This window comes from Ranitomeya imitator, chromosome 7 (genome assembly GCF_032444005.1).
Source record: "Ranitomeya imitator isolate aRanImi1 chromosome 7, aRanImi1.pri, whole genome shotgun sequence".
Classification (NCBI taxonomy): Eukaryota; Metazoa; Chordata; class Amphibia; order Anura; family Dendrobatidae; genus Ranitomeya; species Ranitomeya imitator.
Window position 1 is genome coordinate 98,869,565 of NC_091288.1, and position 25,286 is coordinate 98,894,850.

The 25,286-nt window shown below is 45.4% G+C and overlaps 1 protein-coding gene across 1 annotated transcript in view; it reads left to right on the forward strand.

Moving 5' to 3' along the window:
- Positions 1-7,979: 7,979 nt before the first annotated feature.
- The window catches only part of ZDBF2 (zinc finger DBF-type containing 2), a 111,493-nt gene continuing 94,186 nt past the window's right edge, over positions 7,980-25,286 (forward strand). The window contains exon 1 of the mRNA XM_069733680.1: positions 7,980-8,090. The gene's annotated coding sequence lies outside the window, so the exon portion shown is untranslated. The remainder of the gene's footprint in view (positions 8,091-25,286) is intronic.

The following is a 25,286-nucleotide window of genomic DNA, read 5'->3' on the forward strand; positions in this document are numbered from 1 at the left end:
ATATTGCAGCATCGGCCATGGCTGGATTGTAATATTTCACCAGTTTTTTAGGTGAAATATTACAAATCGCTCTGATTGGCAGTTTCACTTTCAACAGCCAATCAGAGCGATCGTAGCCACGTGATAAGACCCTCATTGTTTCTACAAGACTCTAAAGGTACCATCACATTAAGTGACGCTGCAGCGATATAGGCAACGATGCCGATCGCTGCAGCGTCGCTGTTTCGTCGCTGTGTGGTCGCTGGAGAGCTGTCACACAGACAGCTCTCCAGCGACCAACGATGCCGAAGTCGCCGGGTAACCAGGGCAAACATCGGGTTACTAAGCGCAGGGCCGCGCTTAGTAACCCGATGTTTACCCTGGTTACCATTGTAAATGTAAAAAAAACCAAACACTACATACTTACCTACCGCTGCCTGTCACCTGGCGCTCTGCTTCTCTGCTCTGGCTGTGAGCGCCGGGCAGCCGGAAAGCACAGCGGTGACGTCACCGCTGTGCTTTCCGGCCGCTGTGCTCACAGCCAGAGCAGAGAAGCAGAGCGCCGGGGACAGACAGCGGTAGGTAAGTATGTAGTGTTTGTTTTTTTAACGTTTACGCTGGTAACCAGGGTAAACATCGGGTTACTAAGCGCGGCCCTACGCTTAGTAACCCGATGTTTACCCTGGTTACCAGCATCGCTGGTCGCTGGAGAGCTGTCTGTGTGACAGCTCTCCAGCAACCAAACAGCGACGCTGCAGCGATCCGGATCATTGTCTGGATCGCTGCAGCGTCGCTTAAGGTACCGTCACACTAAGCGACGCTGCAGCGATACCGACAACGATCCAGATCGCTGCAGCGTCGCTGTTTGGTCGCTGGAGAGCTGTCACACAGACAGCTCTCCAGCGACCAACGATGCCGGTAACCAGGGTAAACTTCGGGTTACTAAGCGCAGGGCCGCGCTTAGTAACCCGATGTTTACCCTGGTTACCATCGTTAAAGTAAAAAAAACAACCACTTCATACTTACCTACCGCTGTCTGTCCCCGGCGCTGTGCTTCTCTGCTCTGGCTGTGAGAACAGCGGCCGGAAAGCAGAGCGGTGACGTCACCGCTGTGCTTTACGGCTGTCCGGCGCTCACAGCCAGAGCAGAGAAGCACAGCGCCGGGGACAGACAGCGAAAGGTAAGTATGTAGTGGTTGTTTCTTTTACTTTAACGATGGTAACGAGGGTAAACATTGGGTTACTAAGCGCGGCCCTGCGCTTAGTAACCCGATGTTTACCCTGGTTACCAGCGAAGACATCGCTGAATCCGCTGAATCGGCGTCACACCCGCCGATTCAGCGATGTCAGCGGGAGATCCAGCGACGAAATAAAGTCCTGGCCTTTCTTCCCCGACTAGCGACATCGCAGCAGGGGCCTGATCGCTACTGCCTGTCACACTGGACGATATCGCTAGCCAGGACGCTGCAACGTCACGGATCGCTAGCGATATCGTCTAGTGTGACGGTACCTTTAGTGTGAAGGTACCTTAACAGTTCCTGTTGACTCATGTAATTACCTTTGCCAGGGAAGGTCACAGACTCAGATAAATCAATTATGCTAACCTTTCATTGTATTGCTCGATTCTATGTAAATTAGCTGACTCTATCTCATCTCTGTTAGGGTACCGTCACACTATAACATTTCGATCGCTACGACGGTACGATTCGTGACGTTCCAGCGATATCGTTACGATATCGCTGTGTCTGACACGCAGCAGCGATCAGGGATCCTGCTGAGAATCGTACGTCGTAGCAGATCGTTTAGAACTTTCTTTCATCGTTGGATCTCCCGCTGTCATCGCTAGATCGGTGTGTGTGACACCGATCTAGCGATGCGATCCAGCGATGCGTTCGCTTGTAACCAGGGTAAACATCGGGTAACTAAGCGCAGGACCGCGCTTAGTTACCCGATGTTTACCCTGGTTACAAGCTTTAAACTAAAAAAAAACAAACAGCACATACTTACATTCTGGTGTCCGTCAGGTCCCTTGCAGTCTGCTTCCAGCACTGTGACTGCCGGCCGTAAAGTGAAAGCAGAGCACAGCGGCTGTGCTTTCACTTTCACTTTACGGCCGGCAGTCACTGAGTGCGGGAAGCAGACTGCAAGGGACCTGACGGACACCAGAATGTAAGTATGTGCTGTTTTTTTTTTTTTTAGTTTAACGCTTGTAACCAGGGTAAACATCGGGTAACTAAGCGCGGTCCTGCGCTTAGTTACCCGATGTTTACCCTGGTTACCCAGGGACCTCGGCATCTTGGTCGCTGGAGAGCGGTCTGTGTGACAGCTCCCCAGCGACCACACTACGATTTACCTACGATCACGGCCAGGTCATATCGCTGGTCGTGATCGTAGGTAAATCGTATAGTGTGACGGTACCCTTAGACACCATTAGTACTAAGGATATTATGTTTGCGGCTTAGAATCTAGCCAATCTAGCACACTCTTATTCCACCAATCATGAAGCCCCAAGTCTGAATTGAGAGCTCAGGGGTATAGAAGGACTGTCCAGTGACCAAGTCTCTCTTGCTGCATGGTACCAATTTTTGATTTGCGGATCCGATTGGCAGGCCATAACCGAACATGGATTATAAGACTACATGGACTTGAGCACCAAATGCAAGGATTCGGCTGAGATATCAAAGACTACATAAGGATGGTATACAGCTTGGGACAATCCAGTCACCTGACTACAGAATTTGCGGTACTCAGTCAGCTTCCTAAATCTGGCATTATTCCGTTCTCGGTGGGTGCCCGCCGAAAGCAGGGTGCTGCTGGCTTGGAGTAAGTAGCCCTGGAAGCTCTGATGAACGGATATTATAATCCCTGGTGAGCCAGTGGAAGGGTGAGAAACTGTTGCCTGTTACATTTTGTGTTTTGCTGGTAGTGTGATATATGCCATTAATTGTTTGGAGATCCAAGAAAGACCTAATATTGTGATTCCCTCACCCTCTGTTGTCTGAGTAGTGTTCCACCCACTGTTGAGGAGGTCGGGCGTTCAGTTGGGATGAGCCATGGTCCGTGCTGTCTTTGAAAAGGCGGTCGGGACAGCGGACGAGAGCACCCACTGACCCCCATGTCTACAGAAGAACCACTATGTAACGTTAAAAAAGGTTAAGAATGACGATACAATTACATATAAATAATTTGATGACATAAAACTTTATTAAGTGTAATTTCACACACAAACTTAGCATCTGTTCAACAACCCTTGAATTAAACATAAATTAATGGGTTAAGCCCTTATGGAAACTTCAAGTTAGTTGTGATAGCAAACAGTGAGAGTTGATAATTTTTTTGGAAAATATTGTTCAGGACATTGATATGTTTATTTTGAGTAGTAGTGGTCCAGGTTACCTGTTTTCAAATTGAACTTAAATACGATTAATAACGTTTGATTATGTGCGACATAAGCGATTTACGTGAATAACTTCTGAACTACACTTAGAGTTGATATTTTTTTTGGTAAATATTGTTCAGGACATTGATATGTTCATTTTGAGTACTAGTGGTCAAGGGTACCTGTTTTCAAATTGAACTTACGTACGATTGAGTGCGTTTGTTTATTCGCGACATAAGCGATTTACGTGAATAACTTCTGAACTACACATAGAGTTGATATTTTTTTTGGTAAATATTGTTCAGGACATTGATATGTTCATTTTGAGTACTAGTGGTCAAGGGTACCTGTTTTCAAATTGAACTTACGTACGATTGAGTGAGTTTGTTTATTCGCGACATAAGCGATTTACGTGAATAACTTCAGAACTACACATAGAGTTGATATTTTTTTTGACAAATATTATTCAGGACATTGATATGTTCATTTTGAGTACTAGTGGTCAAGGGTACCTGTTTTCAAATTGAACTTACGTACGATTAAGCGCATTTATTCGCGACATAAGCGATTTACGTGAATAACTTCTGAACTACACTTAGAGTTGATATTTTTTTGGGTAAATATTGTTCAGGACATTGATATGTTCATTTTGAGTACTAGTGGTCAAGGGTACCTTTTTTCAAATTGAACTTACGTACGATTAAGTGCGTTTGTTTATTCGCGACATTAGCAATTTACGTGAATAACTTCTGAACTACACATAGAGTTGATAATTTTTTTGGTAAATATTGTTCAGGACATTGATATGTTTATTTTGAGTAGTAGTGGTCCAGGTTACCTGTTTTCAAATTGAACTTAAATACGATTAATAACGTTTGATTATGTGCGACATAAGCGATTTACGTGAATAACTTCTTAACTACACATAGAGTTGATTTTTTGGGGGGTAAATATTGTTCAGGACATTGATATGTTCATTATGAGTAGTAGTGGTCAAGGGTACCTCTTTTCAAAATGAACTTACGTATGATTGAGTGCGTTTGTTTATGTGCGACATAAGCGATTTACGTGAATAACTTCTGAACTACACATAGAGTTGATAATTTTTTTGGTAAATATTGTTCAGGACATTGATATGTTCATTTTGAGTAGTAGTGGTCAAGGGTACCTGTTTTCAAACTGAACTTACGTACGATTAAGTGCGTTTGTTTATTCGCGACATAAGCGATTTACGTGAATAAATTCTGACCTACACATAGAGTAGATATTTTTTTGGGTAAATATTGTTCAGGACATTGATATGTTCATTTTGAGTAGTAGTGGTCAAGGGTACCTGTTTTCAAATTGAACTTACGTACGATTAAGTGCGTTTATTCGCGACATAAGCGATTTACGTGAATAAATTCTGAACTACACATAGAGTAGATTTTTTTGGGGGTAAATATTGTTCAGGACATTGATATGTTCATTTTGAGTAGTAGTTGTCAAGAGTACCTGTTTTCAAATTGAACTTACGTACGATTGAGTGCGTTTGTTTATTCGCGACATAAGCGATTTACGTGAATAACTTCTGAACTACACATAGAGTTGATATTTTTTTGGTAAATATTGTTCAGGACATTGATATGTTCATTTTGAGTAGTAGTGGTCAAGGGTACCTCTTTTCAAATTGATCTTACGTACGATTGAGTGCGTTTGTTTATTCGCGACATAAGCGATTTACGTGAATAACTTCTGAACTACACATAGAGTTGATAATTTTTTTGGTAAATATTGTTCAGGACATTGATGTGTTCATTTTGAGTAGTAGTGGTCCAGGGTACCTCTTTTCAAATTGAACTTACGTACGATTGAGTGCGTTTGTTTATTCGCGACATAAGCGATTTACGTGAATAACTTCTGAACTACACATAGAGTTGATAATTTTTTTGGTAAATATTGTTCAGGACATTGATATGTTCATTTTGAGTAGTAGTGGTAAAGGGTATATCTTTTCAAAATGAACTTACGTACGATTGAGTGCGTTTGTTTATTCGCGACATAAGCGATTTACGTAAATAACTTCTGAACTACACATAGAGTTGATTTTTTGGGGGGTAAATATTGTTCAGGACATTGATATGTTCATTATGAGTAGTAGTAGTGGTCAAGGGTACCTCTTTTCAAAATGAACTTACGTATGATTGAGTGCGTTTGTTTATTTGCGACATAAGCGATTTACGTGAATAACTTCTGAACTACACATAGAGTTGATAATTTTTTTGGTAAATATTGTTCAGGACATTGATATGTTCATTGTGAGTAGTAGTGGTCAAGGGTACCTGTTTTCAAATTGAACTTACGTACGATTAAGTGCGTTTGTTTATTCGCGACATAAGCGATTTACGTGAATAACTTCTGAACTACACATAGAGTAGATTTTTTTGGGGGTAAATATTGTTCAGGACATTGATATGTTCATTTTGAGTAGTAGTGGTCCAGGGTACCCGTTTTCAAATTGAACTTACGTACGATTAAGTGCGTTTGTTTATTCGCGGCATAAGCGATTTACGTGAATAACTTCTGAACTACACATAGAGTTGATATTTTTTTTAGTAAATATTGTTCAGGACATTGATATGTTCATTTTGAGTAGTAGTGGTCCAGGGTACCTCTTTTCAAATTGAACTTACGTACGATTAAGTGCGTTTGTTTATTCGCGGCATAAGCGATTTACGTGAATAACTGCAGAACTACACATAGAGTTGATATTTTTTTGGGTAAATATTGTTCAGGACATTGATATGTTCATTTTGAGTAGTAGTGGTCCAGGTTACCTGTTTTCAAATTGAACTTACGTACGATTGAGTGCGTTTGTTTATTCGCGACATAAGCGATTTACGTGAATAACTTCTGAACTACACATAGAGTTGATATTTTTTTTGGGTAAATATTGTTCAGGACATTGATATGTTCATTTTGAGTAGTAGTGGTCCAGGGTACCTCTTTTCAAATTGAACTTACGTACGATTAAGTGCGTTTGTTTATTCGCGGCATAAGCGATTTACGTGAATAACTTCTGAACTACACATAGAGTTGATATTTTTTGGGGGTAAATATTGTTCAGGACATTGATATGTTCATTTTGAGTAGTAGTGGTCAAGGGTACCTCTTTTCAAATTGATCTTACGTACGATTGAGTGCGTTTATTTGCGACATAAGTGATTTACGTGAATAACTTCTGAACTACACAGAGTTGATATTTTTTTTGGTAAATATTATTCAGGACATTGATGTGTTCATTTTGAGTACTAGTGGTCAAGGGTACCTGTTTTCAAATTGAATTTACGTATGATTGAGTGCGTTTGATTATGCGCGACATAAGCGATTTATGTGAATAACCCAGGACCACAAGTAATCAAAATAAACGTCTCAAAGTCCTGATCAAAATTTTACCCAAACAATATCCACTCTATGTATAATTCACCATGCATGAAAATCGAATAGCTAATAACTAATAGCTAACTGCCATACATGAAAATCGAATAACTATCGCGTCGCTGTTGCGTCGGCGACGCAGCGGCGACGCGCCCCTATGTTTAACATAGGGGACGCGTGCGTCTTTTTGCACGCGTTTTCCGACACGTGCGTCGTTTTAGACGCTAGCGTCGGACGCAAGAAAACGCTACAAGTTGCATTTTTCTTGCGTCCGATTTCGTCAAAAAACGACGCACGCGTCGCAAAACGCGCGCGTTTTTGCGCGCGTTTTTCCGTGCGTCGCCGCTGCGTCACCGACGCAACAGCGACGCGACGCCAATGTGAACGTAGCTACGTTCACACTAGCGTTATGCTAGTGTGCGTCGGGCGACGCAGCGGCGACGCACGCGTCATGCGCCCCTATATTTAATATGGGGGACGCATGCGTTTTTGTTTGTTGCGTTTTGCGACACATGCGTCTTTTTTGCCGCAAGCGTCGGACCAAGAAAACGCAACAAGTTGCATTTTTCTTGCGTCCGATTTTCGGCAAAAAACGACGCATGCGTTGCAAAATGCAGCGTTTTTGCGTGCGTTTTTCCGCGTTTTTGCGTGCGTTGCGTCGCCGACACAGCGGCACACAACGCTAGTGTGAACGTAGCCTAACTAATATCTAATAGCTAACTGCAGACTAACTTGAATCCGGTCTGCAGAGTATTCCGGCAGCTGGGAGAAAAGGCTTCAAAATCCACATAAAACACACAACCTGTGGAAAAACCAGCACCAGGGCGCGAACACACGGAGACGGTCATGTAGATTTATGGCCATCAAACACCGCATTATTATCAGCCGTAGTGACAAAAATCTCTATTCTCTACAGTGAGAAAACTGGAATCCGGCAGAAGAAACGGGACATATGTGAGAACTGTGGCCATAAAGCAGCAGTGCAATGCAACAACACACAAAGTCCGGCCCTGCTGGAGCGGGGATCGCCAACCTGTCACACCAGCTGTGCTGAACTACTACTCCCAGCATACCTTCACAGAAGCTGGGAGATATAGTATTCCGCTACAGGTTACTGAAGCACGCATGCGCGTCCCCAGCGGCTGACCAGGAGCTCCCTGAAAGGCTGTTCTATCCAGCGTTGCTACTCGATGGTTCTCTCCTCTGCAGGAAGTGGAAATGTGCGACCCCGGAAAGAAATGGAAAGCTGGGAAAGTGATAGAAGAGAGGCCTGGACACTCGGTACGGCGGGAACGGCACAAGTTTCACTACTGAGGGTGAGAACTGGGCGGAGACTGAAGTGGAGTTGTCAGAAGCAGTTCCTCCTCCACTCACTGTCCTAGTCTGTGCACTACAGACCAGGCTAGGGGGGAGTTATCAGAAGCAGGTCCTCCTCCACTCACTGTCCTAGTCTGTGCACTACAGACCAGGCTAGGGGGGAGTTATCAGAAGCAGGTCCTCCTCCTTCACTCACTGTCCTAGTCTGTGCACTACAGGACAGGCTAGGGGGGAGTTATCAGAAGCAGGTCCTCCTCCACTCACTGTCCTAGTCTGTGCACTACAGACCAGGCTAGGGGGGAGTTATCAGAAGCAGGTCCTCCTCCTTCACTCACTGTCCTAGTCTGTGCACTACAGGACAGGCTAGGGGGGAGTTATCAGAAGCAGGTCCTCCTCCACTCACTGTCCTAGTCTGTTCTCTACAGAGCAAGCTATGGAGGAGTTATCAGAAGCAGGTCCTCCTCCTTCACTCACTGTCCTAGTCTGTGCACTACAGGACAGGCTAGGGGGGAGTTATCAGAAGCAGGTCCTCCTCCTCCTGCACTCACTGTCCTAGTCTGTGCACTACAGGGCAGGCTAGGGGGGAGTTATCAGAAGCAGGTCCTCCTCCACTCACTGTCCTAGTCTGTTCTCTACAGAGCAAGCTATGGAGGAGTTATCAGAAGCAGGTCCTCCTCCTTCACTCACTGTCCTAGTCTGTGCACTACAGGGCAGGCTAGGGGGGAGTTATCAGAAGCAGGTCCTCCTTCTCCTGCACTCACTTTCCTAGTCTGTGCACTACAGGGCAGGCTAGGCGGGAGTTATCAGAAGCAGGTCCTCCTTCACTCACTATCCTAGTCTTTGCACTACAGGGCAAGCTAGAGGGGAGTTATCAGAAGCAGGTCCTCCTCCACTCACTGTCCTAGTCTGTGCACTACAGGGCAGGCTAGGGGGGAGTTATCAGAAGCAGGTCCTCCTTCACTCACTATCCTAGTCTTTGCACTACAGGGCAGGCTAGAGGGGAGTTATCAGAAGCAGGTCCTCCTCCACTCACTGTCCTAGTCTGTGCACTACAGGGCAGGCTAGGGGGGAGTTATCAGAAGCAGGTCCTCCTCCACTCACTGTCCTAGTCTGTGCACTACAGGGCAGGCTAGAGGGGAGTTATCAGAAGCAGGTCCTCCTCCACTCACTGTCCTAGTCTGTGCACTACAGGGCAGGCTAGGGGGGAGTTATCAGAAGCAGGTCCTCCTCCTCCTGCACTCACTCTCCTAGTCTGTGCAATACAGGGCAAACTAGAGGGGAATTATCAGAAGTAGGTCCTCCTCCTGCACTCACTGTCCTAGTCTGTCCACTACAGAGCAGGCTATGGGGGAAGTTATTAGAAGCAGGTCCTCCTCCTTCACTCACTCACTGTCCTAGTCTGTGTACTACAGGGCAGGGTAGGGGGGAGTTATCAGAAGCAGGTCCTCCTCCTCCTGCACTCACTGTCCTAGTCTGTGCACTACAGGGCAGGCTAGGGGGGAGTTATCAGAAGCAGGTCCTCCTTCACTCACTATCCTAGTCTGTGCACTACAGGGCAGGCTAGGGGGGAGTTATCAGAAGCAGGTCCTCCTTCACTCACTATCCTAGTCTGTGCACTACAGGGCAGGCTAGAGGGGAGTTATCAGAAGCAGGTCCTCCTCCACTCACTGTCCTAGTCTGTGCAATACAGGGCAAACTAGAGGGGAATTATCAGAAGCAGGTCCTCTTCCTCCTGCACTCACTGTCCTAGTCTGTCCACTACAGAGCAGGCTATGGGGGAAGTTATTAGAAGCAGGTCCTCCTCCTTCACTCAGTCACTGTCCTAGTCTGTGTACTACAGGGCAGGGTAGGGGGGAGTTATCAGAAGCAGGTCCTCCTCCTCCTGCACTCACTGTCCTAGTCTGTGCATTACATGGCAGGCTCGGAGGGGATTTGTCAGAAGCAGGTCCTCCTCCACTCACTGTCCTAGTCTGCACTACAGGGCAGGCTAGGGGGGAGTTATCAGAAGCAGTTCCTCCACTCACTCTCCTAGTCTGTGCACTACAGGGCAGGCTAGAGGAGAGTTATCAGAAGCAGGTCCTCCTCCACTCACTGTCCTAGTCTGCACTACAGGGCAGGCTAGGGGGGCGTTATCAGAAGCAGGTCCTCCTCTACTCACTGTCCTAGTCTGTGCACTACAGGGCAGGCTAGAGGGGAGTTATCAGAAGCAGGTCCTCCTTCACTCACTGTCCTAGTCTGTGCACTACAGGGCAGGCTAGGGGGGAGTAATCAGAAGCAGGTCCTCCTCCTCCTGCACTCACTCTCCTAGTCTGTGCAATACAGGGCAAACTAGAGGGGAATTATCAGAAGCAGGTCCTCTTCCTCCTGCACTCACTGTCCTAGTCTGTCCACTACAGAGCAGGCTATGGGGGAAGTTATTAGAAGCAGGTCCTCCTCCTTCACTCACTCACTCACTGTCCTAGTCTGTGTACTACAGGGCAGGCTAGGGGGGAGTTATCAGAAGCAGGTCCTCCTCCTCCTGCACTCACTGTCCTAGTCTGTGCATTACATGGCAGGCTCGGAGGGGATTTGTCTGAAGCAGGCCCTCCTCCTCCTCCTCCTACACTCACTCTCCTAGTCTGTTCTCTACAGAGCAAGCTATGGGGGAGTTATCAGAAGCAGGACCTCCTTCACTCACTGTCCTAGTCTGTGCACTACAGACCAGGCTAGGGGGAAGTTATCAGAAGCAGGTCCTCCTGCACTCACTGTCCTAGTCTGTGCATTACATGGCAGGCTCGGAGGGGATTTGTCAGAAGCAGGTCCTCCTCCTTCCCTTACTGTCCTAGTCTGTACACTACAGGCTATGGGGGAGTTGTCAGAAGCAGGTCCCCCTCCTCCTGCACTCACTGTCCTAGTTTGTCCACTACAGAGCAGGCTAGAGTGGAGTTGTCAGAAGCAGGTCCTCCTCCTCCTTCACTCACTGTCCTAGTCTGTGCACTACAGGGCAGGCTAGGGGGGAGTTATCAGAAGCAGGTCCTCCTTCACTCACTATCCTAGTCTGTGCACTACAGGGCAGGCTAGGGGGGAGTTATCAGAAGCAGGTCCTCCTTCACTCACTATCCTAGTCTGTGCACTACAGGGCAGGCTAGAGGGGAGTTATCAGAAGCAGGTCCTCCTCCACTCACTGTCCTAGTCTGTGCAATACAGGGCAAACTAGAGGGGAATTATCAGAAGCAGGTCCTCTTCCTCCTGCACTCACTGTCCTAGTCTGTCCACTACAGAGCAGGCTATGGGGGAAGTTATTAGAAGCAGGTCCTCCTCCTTCACTCAGTCACTGTCCTAGTCTGTGTACTACAGGGCAGGGTAGGGGGGAGTTATCAGAAGCAGGTCCTCCTCCTCCTGCACTCACTGTCCTAGTCTGTGCATTACATGGCAGGCTCGGAGGGGATTTGTCAGAAGCAGGTCCTCCTCCACTCACTGTCCTAGTCTGCACTACAGGGCAGGCTAGGGGGGAGTTATCAGAAGCAGTTCCTCCTCCACTCACTCTCCTAGTCTGTGCACTACAGGGCAGGCTAGAGGAGAGTTATCAGAAGCAGGTCCTCCTCCACTCACTGTCCTAGTCTGCACTACAGGGCAGGCTAGGGGGGCGTTATCAGAAGCAGGTCCTCCTCTACTCACTGTCCTAGTCTGTGCACTACAGGGCAGGCTAGAGGGGAGTTATCAGAAGCAGGTCCTCCTTCACTCACTGTCCTAGTCTGTGCACTACAGGGCAGGCTAGGGGGGAGTAATCAGAAGCAGGTCCTCCTCCTCCTGCACTCACTCTCCTAGTCTGTGCAATACAGGGCAAACTAGAGGGGAATTATCAGAAGCAGGTCCTCTTCCTCCTGCACTCACTGTCCTAGTCTGTCCACTACAGAGCAGGCTATGGGGGAAGTTATTAGAAGCAGGTCCTCCTCCTTCACTCACTCACTCACTGTCCTAGTCTGTGTACTACAGGGCAGGCTAGGGGGGAGTTATCAGAAGCAGGTCCTCCTCCTCCTGCACTCACTGTCCTAGTCTGTGCATTACATGGCAGGCTCGGAGGGGATTTGTCTGAAGCAGGCCCTCCTCCTCCTCCTCCTACACTCACTCTCCTAGTCTGTTCTCTACAGAGCAAGCTATGGGGGAGTTATCAGAAGCAGGACCTCCTTCACTCACTGTCCTAGTCTGTGCACTACAGACCAGGCTAGGGGGAAGTTATCAGAAGCAGGTCCTCCTGCACTCACTGTCCTAGTCTGTGCATTACATGGCAGGCTCGGAGGGGATTTGTCAGAAGCAGGTCCTCCTCCTTCCCTTACTGTCCTAGTCTGTACACTACAGGCTATGGGGGAGTTGTCAGAAGCAGGTCCCCCTCCTCCTGCACTCACTGTCCTAGTTTGTCCACTACAGAGCAGGCTAGAGTGGAGTTGTCAGAAGCAGGTCCTCCTCCTCCTTCCCTCACTGTCCTAGTCTGTGCGCTACAGGGCAGGTTCGGAGGGCATTTGTCAGAAGCAGGTCCTCCTGCACTCACTGTCCTAGTCTGTGCACTACAGAGCAGACTATGGGGGAGTCGTCAGCGGCAGGTCCTCCTTCACTCACTGTCCTAGTCTGTGCACTACAGAGTAGGCTTTGGGGGAGTTGTCAGAAGCAGGTGTGTGCACTCAGAGCAGGCTAGGTGGAAGGTGTCATTCTATGGTGTTGTCAGAAGCAGGTCCTCCTCTGTAGTCAGGATTATAGATAGTCTGTACAGTTCAGAGAAGCCTTTTTCTGATCACTCCATGCTAGTCTGGTCTCTACTGGTAGAGATTAGGATGTGATTGTCAGAAGCAAGTCCTCTGTAGTCAGTATTATTAGAATATTATCAAAAAGTTAATTTATTTCAGTTCTTCAATATAAATAGTGAAACTACTATATATAGTCATTACAAACAGAGAGATCTATTTCAAGTGTTTATTTCTGTTAATGTTGATGATTATGGCTTACAGCCAAAGAGAACCCAAAAGTCATTATCTCAGTAAATTAGAATAATTAACAAAAAACGCCTGGAAAGGCTTCCTAAGCATTTAAAAAAGGTCCTTTAGTCTCTTTCAGTAGGCTCCACAATCATGGGCGTAACAGGGTTTACTGTGCTGTAGTACCTCTTTCAGCACCCCCCATGTTTCAGGAGGTCCACTCTGCTTTTGCTGGATTCTGAATGAAGGACGCTGGCTGGAATTTCTTGATTACATGAGAGCATATAAAAGCTGACTGCTACTCCACGTATTTCCAGTCTAAAAGAACACACTTTATTCACAGCACACAGAATATATAACACAGATACACAGGGCAGGCCAATAGAAAAAGCAGACCAGACATACATTACAATAGCCGCAGGGCGCCGGAGCCTGCTGATATTTACTGTGGGAATTACAAAGGTGGGGGAGGTCAGAAGGAGAATATCTTGTCCCCTCTGACCAGGGGCGCAGCCTGTGGACTGATGCATTTCACATGGAACCTATTATACATAATATATACTGCATAACATATTCTTGGTGCTGGGGGTTCTGTAACAATGGGGAAGACTGCTGACTTGACAGATGTCCAGAATGCAGTCATTGACACACTCCACAAGGAGGGTAAGCCACAAAAGGTCATTGCTAAAGAAGCTGGCTGTTCAGAGTGCTGTATCCAAGCATATTAATGGAAAGTTGAGTGCAAGGAAAAAATGTGGTAGAAAAAGTGCACAAGCAACCAGGGTAACCGCAGCCTTGAAAGCATTGATAAGAAAAGGCCATTCAAAAATTTGGGGGAGATTCACAAGGAGTGGACTGCTGCTGTAGTCAGTGCTTCAAGAGCCACCACACGCAGACATATCCAGAACATGGGCTACAAGTGTCGCATTCCTTGTGTTAAGCCACTCATGACCAATAGACAGCGCCAGAAGCATCTTAGCTGGGACAAGGACAAAAAGAACTGGACTGTTGCTCAGTGGCCCAAGATGTTGTTTTCAGACGAAAGTACATTTTGTATTTCATTTGGAAATTAAGGTCCCAGAGTCTGGAGGAAGAGTGGAGAGGCCACAGTCCAAGCTGCTTGAGGTCTAGTGTGAAGTTTACACAATCAGTGATGGTTTGAGGAGTCATGTCATCTGCTGGTGAAGGTCCACTGTGTTTGATAAGACCAAAGTCAGCGCAGCCGTCTACCAGGAAACTTTAGAGCACTCCATGCTTCCCTCTGCCGACCAACTTTTTGGAGATGGAAATTTCATTCTCCAGCAGGACTTGGCACCTGTCCACACTGCCAAAAGTACCAATACCTGGTTTACAAACAACAGCATCACTGTGCTTGATTGACCAGTAAACTCTCCTGACCTTAACCTCATAAAGAATCTATGGGATATTGTCAGGAGGAAGATGAGCGACACCAGACCCAACAATGCAGATGAGCTGAAGGCTGCTATCAAAGCAACCTGGGCTTCAATAACACCTCAGCAGTGCCACAGGCTGATCGCCTCCATGCCACACCGCATTGATGTAGTACATGATGCAAAGGGAGCCCCGACCAAGTACTGAGTGCATTTTCTTTACATTTCAGTGGGCCAACATTTCGGATTTTAAAAAAGCTGGTGTTATGAAGTGTTCAAATTTACAGAGATAATCACTTTTGGGTTTTCATTGGCTGTAAGCCATAATCATCAACATTAACAGAAATAAACACATGAAATAGATCACTCTGTTTGTAATGACTCTATATAATGAGTTTCACTTTGTGTTGAAGAACCGAAAATAACTTTTTGATGATATTTTAATTTAGTGAGAAGCACTTGTAGATTGTAGTGTATGGAGGTTGTCCTCCTCCTCCTCTCACTATTCTATCCCGTACACTACAACAGTCTACGGTGGAGTGGTTAGAATGAGTTGTGCCTGTTTTTGAGCTGATTTATGAAATTAATGATATCACAATTTCTCTAATGAAAATAGTGATTTATATTAAATATTTAGAAAAATTAAATCTTTTGAAGTGTTCCAAGTTTTAATCCCGCACAGTGTTGTAGATTACTGGTGGCAGAGGGCAGACCTCCTAAGGCTATGTTCACACCTTGCGTCGGGTCCCTGCGTGTTCTCCCGCAGCGGATTTGATAAATCTGCAGGGCAAAACAACTGCGGTTCTCCCTGCAGATTTATCGCGGTTTGTTCCGCGTTTTCCGCTGCGGGTTTCCGCCTATACTATTGATGCTGCATATGCAGCAATATGCAGCATCAATAGTAATGTTAAAAATAATAAAAATTGGTTATACTCACCCTCTGATGTCCGGATCTCCTGGGCGCTGCACCCGGCGGTCCGGTTCCAAAGATGCTGTGGGAGAAGGACCCTTCGTGACGTCACGGTCATGTGACCGCGACGTCACCGCAGGTCCTGGTCGCACAGCAACTCTGACCGGACGGCCGCGTGCAGCGCCCAGGAGCTCCGGACATCAGAGGGTGAGTATAACCAGATTTTTTATTTTTTAACCCCAAATATGGTTCCCAGGACCTGGAGGAGAGTCTCCTCTCCTCCACCCCGGGTACCACCCGCACATTATCCGCTTACTTCCCGCAACGTGGGCACAGCCCCATGCGGGAAGTAAGCGGTTCAATGTATTCCTATGGGTGCAGAATCGCAGCGATTCTGCACAAAGAAGTGACATGCTGCGGGTTGTAAACCGCTGCGTTCCCGCGCGGTTTTTCCCGCAGCATGTGCACAGCGGTTTGCGGTTTCCATAGGGTTTACATGTTACTGTAAACGCTATGGAAACTGCTGCGGACCCGCAGCATCAAAATCGCGGCGGTTCCGCGGTAAAAACCGCTAAGTGTGAATATAGCCTAACATCTCTTGTCTAGTGGGCTTGGGTGCAAAGCAGACTAGAATGGGTGAGGGGTGAGGCAGAGTGTGATATTTATATAATTATTAGCAATAAATAAAGTGATGTTAGAAGCTTGTCACCAGATATTTGCTTCTCCCACCTGAGAGCAGCGTTACATAGGGGCAGAGACCCTAATTTCAGCAATGTCACTTACTGGGCTGCTTTGTTTAGTTTTGATTTAGAAACTGTTTTCTGCTGATCTAGCAGCTCTCTAAATGCTGAGCTCTGTATAACCCTGCCCACACCACTGATTGACAGCTTTCTGAGTACACTGTTCATAGGCAGAAAGCTGCCAATCAGTGGTGGGGGCAGGGTTGGACTACCTGGCAGCAGGTTTACTAGTCTTCTAGTGATATTCTTTGTTTCTACATCATGCTGCTTTTTGATTAGGTAGCAAGAACCTGATGACGGCGTCCCATTAAAGGTACCCTGTCACCATGACGTGTCACCATATTTTGGCTGCATGTTGGGTGTGTGAGCTCTGAATGCAGGACATGCTATAATCGAATTTGAGTGCTTTTCGCAGATGCTGCAAGGCTCTCATTGGCAAGTAGCAATTACAATTCCACTACTTCTTTTTTTATTTTTTTTCCTGACCTTGGTGGCTGACAGTTTTGGGACACTTAAAGCATGAGTCTATGAGCCCATATCCATAATTTACTGAATGTTCATATATGCAATCATGCTGCGTTTTTTGCTGTGATTTCTCCAAATTCACTTAAAAAAAAAACAAAACTAAAAATTCTTTGAATTTTTTTTTTAAATCTGTGGAAAAAATGGTAGAAAATCACAGCAAAAAAATGCAGTGAGACTGCATCATGGCAACATATCCTTAGTGTCCGAGTGGTGACCAACTATAGGCTCCTTGTGACAACTGGTGACTTATTTAGTACAGTGTTTGCTAGAACAGAGTGGGTAAAGGGAAGGATCAGCAGTATAATGTGCGTGTAAGAAGCAGGTCCTCACGTCTTTGTGACTCAAGAAGTCTAAGATTTAATTATCTAGGGGAACTGTACATTTAGAAAAGCTGTTTAAGGTGTTGAAAGCTTTAATGGAGCCTGCCTTTGGTACAGTTCGCATTTAATGTGGTCCTTTTTTTTTTTTATACATTCAGGAAGCCATAATGGCACAACGTAAATAAAATACGAAGATTAGGACTGCCCCATTATGAGATTGCCGTGAAGTGGCGGGGTAGCTCAAAGAATTGATCAATTGTTTGCTAAATGTCTCATATTTGAAATACAGTTAGAATTTATGTGCAATTGCACTTCAGTTATTGCGTTCTGACCATAAGCAGTGCTGGCTTCTTCCCTTTTTTTTTAGCCTGCCTTTGGTACATGCAGTGTGATTTGTGTACAGCACGGTATAGATTTACGAGAAGCTGAGCAGAATGATATACAGGTTGTTGGAAAAGATTCAGTAAACCTTGGATGTTCATTGAAATCCGATGTGTTTCAATGCATAACCGTCCAGTGAGCGGTTCTACTAGGTGCTTTTAGCATGTATAGCGCTTCACCTGTCTCAGGCTAAGACTGTCCATTAGGACATTGATTGAGACTTACGAAGGACAAATCTTTATGGTTCTAGCAGTAGTAGTGGTATTGGCTAACCAGAAAAATAATTGAAAGTAATGTTCTCTAGTTGGCCTGAGCTTATCATTGCTGCATTAATTTTGTCTTTTTTGAGAAAAAAAAACTATTTAAAGGCGTTTTTCCCTCTATGCAAACATCCACATTATGAAGTGAGTGAGGGCAGGTTACATCATGTCTACCTATTCCTTCCAAAAGTGAAGTGATCTCATGTGCTCTACTCGTTTCACAATGCAGAGGTGCGCCGGCACCTGCACAGAAGAAACAAGACGCCAATGCCCCTAGAAGGATGGAATACCGCAACTTCTGAGCGAAGGCGCGGGACAACCACTACACGTCATAGGGCTCTGTGATGCTGATGGGCGGCCACAGGCACGCAAATGAAAAGACCGGAGGCCATGTTTCCTTCCACGCATTGCACGCCTCGGAGCCTGGAAGGCTGGATTAACATAATCGATTAAAAGAGGATTTCTGAAGACCAAGGGTGCAGATATGAGGCATACAGGCATGACTATTTTAAGTATTTTAGTACCTGTATACCCATCTTAATAGCTTGAGTACATCCGTGAACGATTTACCTTTAATCTATTTTCTGACTCTATCACAAAAAGCCGCATGTTTTCATAAATGTCTCAAAAATTGTAATTCAATATATAATTGCTCTGGGGGTGGGGAGAGGGGAAATGTGCCAAGTTTTGTGACTTTTTGAAAAGTCGCAATTGGTGGTGAATACATTTGGAAATCCTAAACTCCATCCACAAAGGCTAATGTAAGTTCTTAGCTTCACTGTGACTTTTTATAGCACTACTGACTTATTTTAGCTATTTAGTGGCAACTGTACGCCACCCAATTACATACAACCCAATGTATTGCTTTAAACTACAGCTATAGCTAAATAGTTCAAATCCATCAGTAACACTACTGCCTCTGTACAAATCCCTAGTTAGACCGCACATGGAGTACTGTGTCCAGTTTTGGGCACCGGTGCTCAGGAAGGATATAATGGAACTAGAGAGAGTACAAAGGAGGGCAACAAAATTAATAAAGGGGATGGGAGAACTACAATACCCAGATAGATTAGCGAAATTAGGATTATTTAGTCTAGAAAAAAGACGACTGAGGGGCGATCTAATAACCATGTATAAGTATATAAGGGGACAATACAAATATCTCGCTGAGGATCTGTTTATACCAAGGAAGGTGACGGGCACAAGGGGGCATTCTTTGCGTCTGGAGGAGAGAAGGTTTTTCCACCAACATAGAAGAGGATTCTTTACTGTTAGGGCAGTGAGAATCTGGAATTGCTTGCCTGAGGAGGTGGTGATGGCGAACTCAGTCGAGGGGTTCAAGAGAGGCCTGGATGTCTTCCTGGAGCAGAACAATATTGTATCATACAATTAGGTTCTGTAGAAGGACGTAGATCTGGGGATTTATTATGATGGAATATAGGCTGAACTGGATGGACAAATGTCTTTTTTCGGCCTTACTAACTATGTTACTATGTTACTATAAAAAGTTGCAGTGTAGTGTAGGCCTAACAAAGCAAAAGAGCAAGCACAAATAACAGAGGCTTTAAAAATGGCACAAATTAAAATAACAATCACAAATGAAAAACACAAAAAAATGGCTAAAAAAGCTGCAAATTCAGTACCGAGAATTGGGCTCATAGTTTTTTGGCTAGCCTAGTACCAGAAACCTCGCTAGTAGGGACAGCAAGCCTAGAATGGGGTAAGGTGCAGCCATTTCTCACTGACGGCTGTTAGTAAATATATGGAACTTCGTTATTTTTATATCTAACACAATGGTTTTATTTGAAGTCTTGTGTTATTTAATTGTATGGTTGGTATATGCTCCTGTATCTCTAGTGTTTCTTTTCAGCAGTTTGTATCTTTATGGTAAAAAAAACAAAACAAAATAAACTATTATACCAATTGTGTGGTTTTGTTTTTCTTGGGGAATAAAAAACAAATTATCCTTTCTTACATTGCTGTCTGCCAAGAAGGACAGCTGTATAATGTCTTGGCTCCTATGTCAGGAGATGTGCAATAAGACACTAGATCCAACAGGAGTAGTAACTGCTCATACAATGATGGCTCCGGATGTAGTGAACGGTTGGAGGAGAGGCGCATTCTGGGCAGATGTTTGGATTGCATGGTGGTACATACTTTTTACATCTGTATTGGAGCGGAGGCCAGCAGGGTTGTTTTATTAAGGCGTTCTTGATAATAAATGCTTTGTTTTGTAGGACTTTTCTTCCAGCTGTGATCTTCCCCGTTACAGTCTTTGTGCAAGATATCAAGGGATTATGAGTTGCTTTAAAGTACCTTCACATTGAGCGACTTTAGAATGATAACGATAGCGATCCGTGACGTTGCAGCGTCCTGGATAGCGATATTGTTGTGTTTGACACGCAGCAGTGATCAGGATCCTGCTGTGACATCGCTGGTCGGAGCTAGAAGGCCAGCTCCTTATTTCGTCCCTGGATCACCCGCTGACATCGCTGAATCGGCGTGTGTGACGCCGATCCAGCGATGTCTTCACTGGTAACCAGGGTAAACATCGGGTTACTAAGCGCAGGGCCGCTCTTAGTAACCCGATATTTACCCTGGTTACCTAAAAAAACAAAACAAAAAAAACACTACATACTTACATTCCGGTGTCTGTCGCGTCCCTCACCGTCAGCTTCCCGCACTGACTGTGAGGGCCGGCCGTAAAGCAGAGCACAGCGGTGACGTAACCGCTGTGCTTTATGGCCGGCGCTCACAGTCAGTGCTGGAAGCTGACTGCGAGGGACGCGACAGACACCGGAATGTAAGTATGTAGTGTTTTTTTGTTTTTAGGTAACCAGGGTAAATATCGGGTTACTAAGCGCGACCCTGCGCTTAGTAACCCGATGTTTACCCTGGTTACCCGGGGACCTCGGCATCGTTGGTCGCTGGAGAGCTGTATGTGTGACAGCTCTCCAGCGACCACACAACGACTAAACAGCGACGCTACAGCGATCGGCATCGTTGTCTATATCGCTGTAGCGTCGCTTAATGTGATGGTACCCTAGTCATGTCATTCTATAGTAATCCAAACTGAACACATTTTTGGGATCCTTGTACACATAAAGGCTAAGTTCACACTAGGCGTTTTTCCTGCAGTTTTTTTAATGCATTTTTTTATTAATTTTTTGTTTTAATGCTAATTATCATCAAGTCAATAAGATTTCAGAAATCTCATGCGCGCACTTTTTTTTTTGTTATTGGTATTTAGTGCTTTGCATGTTTTTTTGGACATTGAGCATATCACTTCTTTCATCGGTTTTCATCCATTGACTTGAATGGGTGGTGAAAAAACGCACCAAAATCGCAGGTATCATGTTTTGCTGCTTTTTTTTCTGCCAAAATGTGATTCCATGGAATAGGACATTTTTTTTTTTAACATTAAACTACATCAGCATGCACAAGAGACAAATCTAGCATGCCAAGACCGCCACAAAAAAAAATGAAAGGAAAAGTGCTATTTTTTCCTGCATCTTCTTTCCTTCCAAGAGATCAGGTTTTGCTGCAGAAAAACCCCCTGTAAAAACACCTAGTGGGAATTTGCCCTAAAGGGAATCTGTCAGTAGGATGAAGCCTCCTAAGTAGATATGGGTGGTCCCCTGGATGTTTGGGTCCGGTGGATTCTGCCAAACAGTTAAAAAAAAAAAAAGATTGGGTTAGGGTCCCAGAACAGTACCCGAACCTGGACCCCATACACTTAATGGGGGGCCCGAACATCCAGTGCTTGCCACGCTGTCATATGTGCATGACAGCGCTGCAAACATCTGATCGGCGGTAAAATCATTGCTGTCAGACAGCGGTTCCTACGCTGGCTAGTGGGGTTCATATTTGTCGGGTTAATGTCACCTTTGTATTGTATGGTGACATCAAGCCCACGGCTTAGTAATGGAGAGGCGTCTAATCCTATGGTTACATTGTAAATAAACACACAGCCAGAATAAAATCTTTTATTTGAAATAAAAACAAAACACACTTTTCCTCTTTTTATATAAAAATAACAAACACAGTTAGGTGAGTATAACGTCCATTCCAGTGAATCCCTCTTCTCCTGTAATAAAACAGAAACTAAAAAAAAAACAATATCCCTCACTTGTTCGACGTTCTGTCCCACACCGTAATCCATGTCTGGGAATTAAGTTTTCAACCTGGACGATGCCAAGATGTCCAGCCTGAGAACCACTGATAAATGAGCTGTTGCGGGCGCAGCATCAGTGAGCAGCGGTGACGTCATCGAGGTTCCCGCAGGTCACTGAGGCTGTGTTCCCAGTCGGGCCCCTGAATTGCGGTGACCTAAGCACCATGAGAAAATGTCTCGTGGTGCCGAGGCGAGTTCACCGGGAGACTTTCACTGTGGTGAACTCGCTTCTGCACCATGAGACTTTTTCTCACTGTGCTAGTGGTGATCTCACACGAGGGGAGGTCACCGCAGTTCATTGGCCCGGCTGGGAAAGCATCCTCAGTGAGCGGAGGTCACCTCATTGAGGTGACCGCTGCTCACTGATGCTGCTCTCGCAGCAGCTCATTCACCAATGGTTCCCAGCCTGGACGGTCAAATCTTGGTACCGCCCAGGTTGAAAACTATTTATCCCCAGACATGGATTACGGCGTGGGACAGAACGACAGACAGGTGAGGGATATTGTTGTTTTTTATATTTTTTTCTATGACAGGAGACGAGAGATTCACTGGAATGGGAGTTAGGTGAGTATAACTGTTTTGTTATTTTTAAATAATAAAAGGAAAACTGTTTTGTTTTTATTTCAAATAAAATACTTTATCCTCGCTGTTTATTTACAATATAACTATAAGATTAGTAATTGATAGGTGTCTTATAGATGCCTCTATATTAGTAATCCGTGGGCTTGATTTCACCGAACAATACAATGGTGACATCAACCCCACAAATATTACCCCACTTGTCACTGCTACAGGGCAAGTGGGAAGAGCCGGGCAAAGCCCCAGAATTGGAGCATCTAATACATGTGCCTTTTCTGGGCGGCTGGGGGCTGCTATTTTTAAGCTTGGGAAGGCGCAATATTCATGGCTTCTGAACAGCCTGAGAATACCAGCCCACTTCTGTCTGCTTTAGCAAGGCTGGTAACTGCATGGGTACCCCTCTATTCTTGATAACCAACCTTGCTAAAGCTGACAGATGAGGGTTGCAGCCCCCAGCTGTGAGTTTTGCCTGGCAAGTAATCAAAAATACAGGGGAACCCAATGACTTTTTTTTTTAATTATTTACAGCGCCGGCTGATGAATACTCCCATCAGCCGCTCCTGCTCTCACTGTTATTAGTGCCAGCTGGTTTCGGCTGATGGGAGCAGTAGTCCCATAAGCCGACACCAATGACCAGAGGTAAACTTTATACCTCCTATCGCAGTTGCTTGCTCTCACTGTCATTTGACAGCGTTGGAACCACGGCTGTCTGACCGGCAGTGTTTGCCGTGCTGCCATGCACTGTACTGTTCGGGTTCGCCCATCTCTACTCCTAAGCCGTCTATATGGGCATGTAGGTCGTAGGAAGCTGAATAACATGATACCGTTATAGCTCCAATCTGATGTGTTATTCCAGAGAAATCCACATTTTTCTTAAAGGTAAATGACCTGTTCCATGCTCTGGGGAGAACGCTGCTGCGAAGATGACTCTTTACCAGTGTAAAGCAAGTAACTGCAGGAAGACCAATTTAATTTCTCCGCTGGTGTTACACACTTTTTTCAGCTCTCTGAGCTCTGCTGTATTGTAACAATTTGTCTGTTTGCCTGTGAGATTGAATCTGAGAGGAGTCTGCAGATGTGTCAGGTATAATCACACACAGCTCTGCAGTGAGAGAGCAGAGAGCGGCCATTACACCTCACACTGGTAACTCCTCCTTCATGTAAAATAATCTCTGGAGGCAGAGTTATCTACAGGCATCGTCCGCCCCAGAGTCTGTAAGAGGTAATTTATATACACTGATAAAAGATGATTTCTCAACAAGAACACATCTTATAAAGGGAATCTGTCAGGTGGTTTTTGTGTAGTATACTAATAGTATCATAAAATATGGCTTGGGCAGCCCTTTCAGGAAATGTATGTATCTTTTATTTCTGTACGTGATCTTGTGTTACTGTAAGCTTTGAAAAAAGTTAGTCGCGTGCCGGCAAGTCAAGCATATGTAAATTGCAAATGAATATTTCCCCGTTTCCCCCGCCCATAATCCCGCTCACTCCTCTGCACTTGGGGCACTGATTCAGTGTTATTCGCCTGAGGATCACATCACAATCCTCGGACTGGCCGTCTGCTCTCTTGCCCTGAGAGTGACAGCTGCATAGAAATACATGCTGTCACGCTCATGGTCGGGTGAGCAGACGGCCAGTCTGAGGATCACATGGCATAACACAGCTGTCTGACTACACCGTCAGTGACAATGGCCTGTAGGAGTGGGTGGGATTATAGGCGGAGGAAGGGTGTGAATATTCATTTTGCATGTACATATGCTTGATTTGCTGGTGCGCATGTAAATGTGAAATTAATATTAATGTTCCCATTTTATAAAATGGGCAAAGACAGGTAAACCGTATTAAAATAAGGAAGTTTACAATTGAGTCTTTTTCTTATCGCTCCATTCCCCTGCCATCTGATGTATTCAGTTGTATTGTTTACAGCTTGTTGCCAGAGAGATCTTGGAGCGGTGGTGATGTCTACATTGAGGCTGGCCAGGATCTCGGGACTATTAGCCCATCACTTCGGCTTTCTCTCTTGCATGTTTATGTTTACAACGGTGCTGCTAGTCAGTAGACCAGATGGAGGTCTTCATGCAATTCTTTGCCACCTTGCTACCCAAGTCTGCTCCTGCTCCCACTGCCACCACCATCCAACTCTTGTCTGTGGGTCTGCTGAGCTCTCGTAAGGCTATGTTCACATGTCCAGTAATTACTTCCATGTTGGGATGAGAAAAACGGAAATAAATTGATTACAGGATCCATTCAATTGAATGGGGACTGAAATGTTCTAAAATGTCTTGATTGTTGTCGTGATCCCAACACATCTGATGCTGCAGAGGCAGACAAGGCTATCTCATTTAGGAACTTCGGCGCATACATTATTACAGAGAATCTGTTACCCGGTTAACAGTGGCCAAGTTTTGTTCTTATTCTATTCCTGCTGCACCACTGAGTATTGTAATAAAAAAAAATTGCTATACGGTTCCAGAGTCCTTTTTATTTAGTGCTACTATTTATAGTAGGAATCTTCTATAAAGGCGCTAGCGAGTCACACTGACCTCCAGCGTGTGCGCTGATAAGATGCTCTCCCCACTTTCTCCCTGCACAGCCATCGCTAGGAACCATGTGTACATAGCGGTGACTAATGCGGGGATGGAGTGGGGAGAGCACCTTATCGGCACGCACACTGAAGGTCACTGGAGCGGAAGTTGCCGGCTCCTGTGCAGAAGATCCCTGAATTCAGTGCCCACAGATGGGAGGGTGAGGTATGTAATTCTGAGGGAGTGCAGGCGCAGGACACTGGGCCAAAACTGACGTGCATGGGAGTATCTAGGAGAGGAGGCAGGGATTTCTTCCAGGCACGACACGCCCCGAAGCCTGGAAGAAATCATTAACATTATTCTCAGCAACAAGACCATTAATATGCATCATGCAGGTAGGACTAGTGTAACATTTCTATTACCTGTATGACCATACAT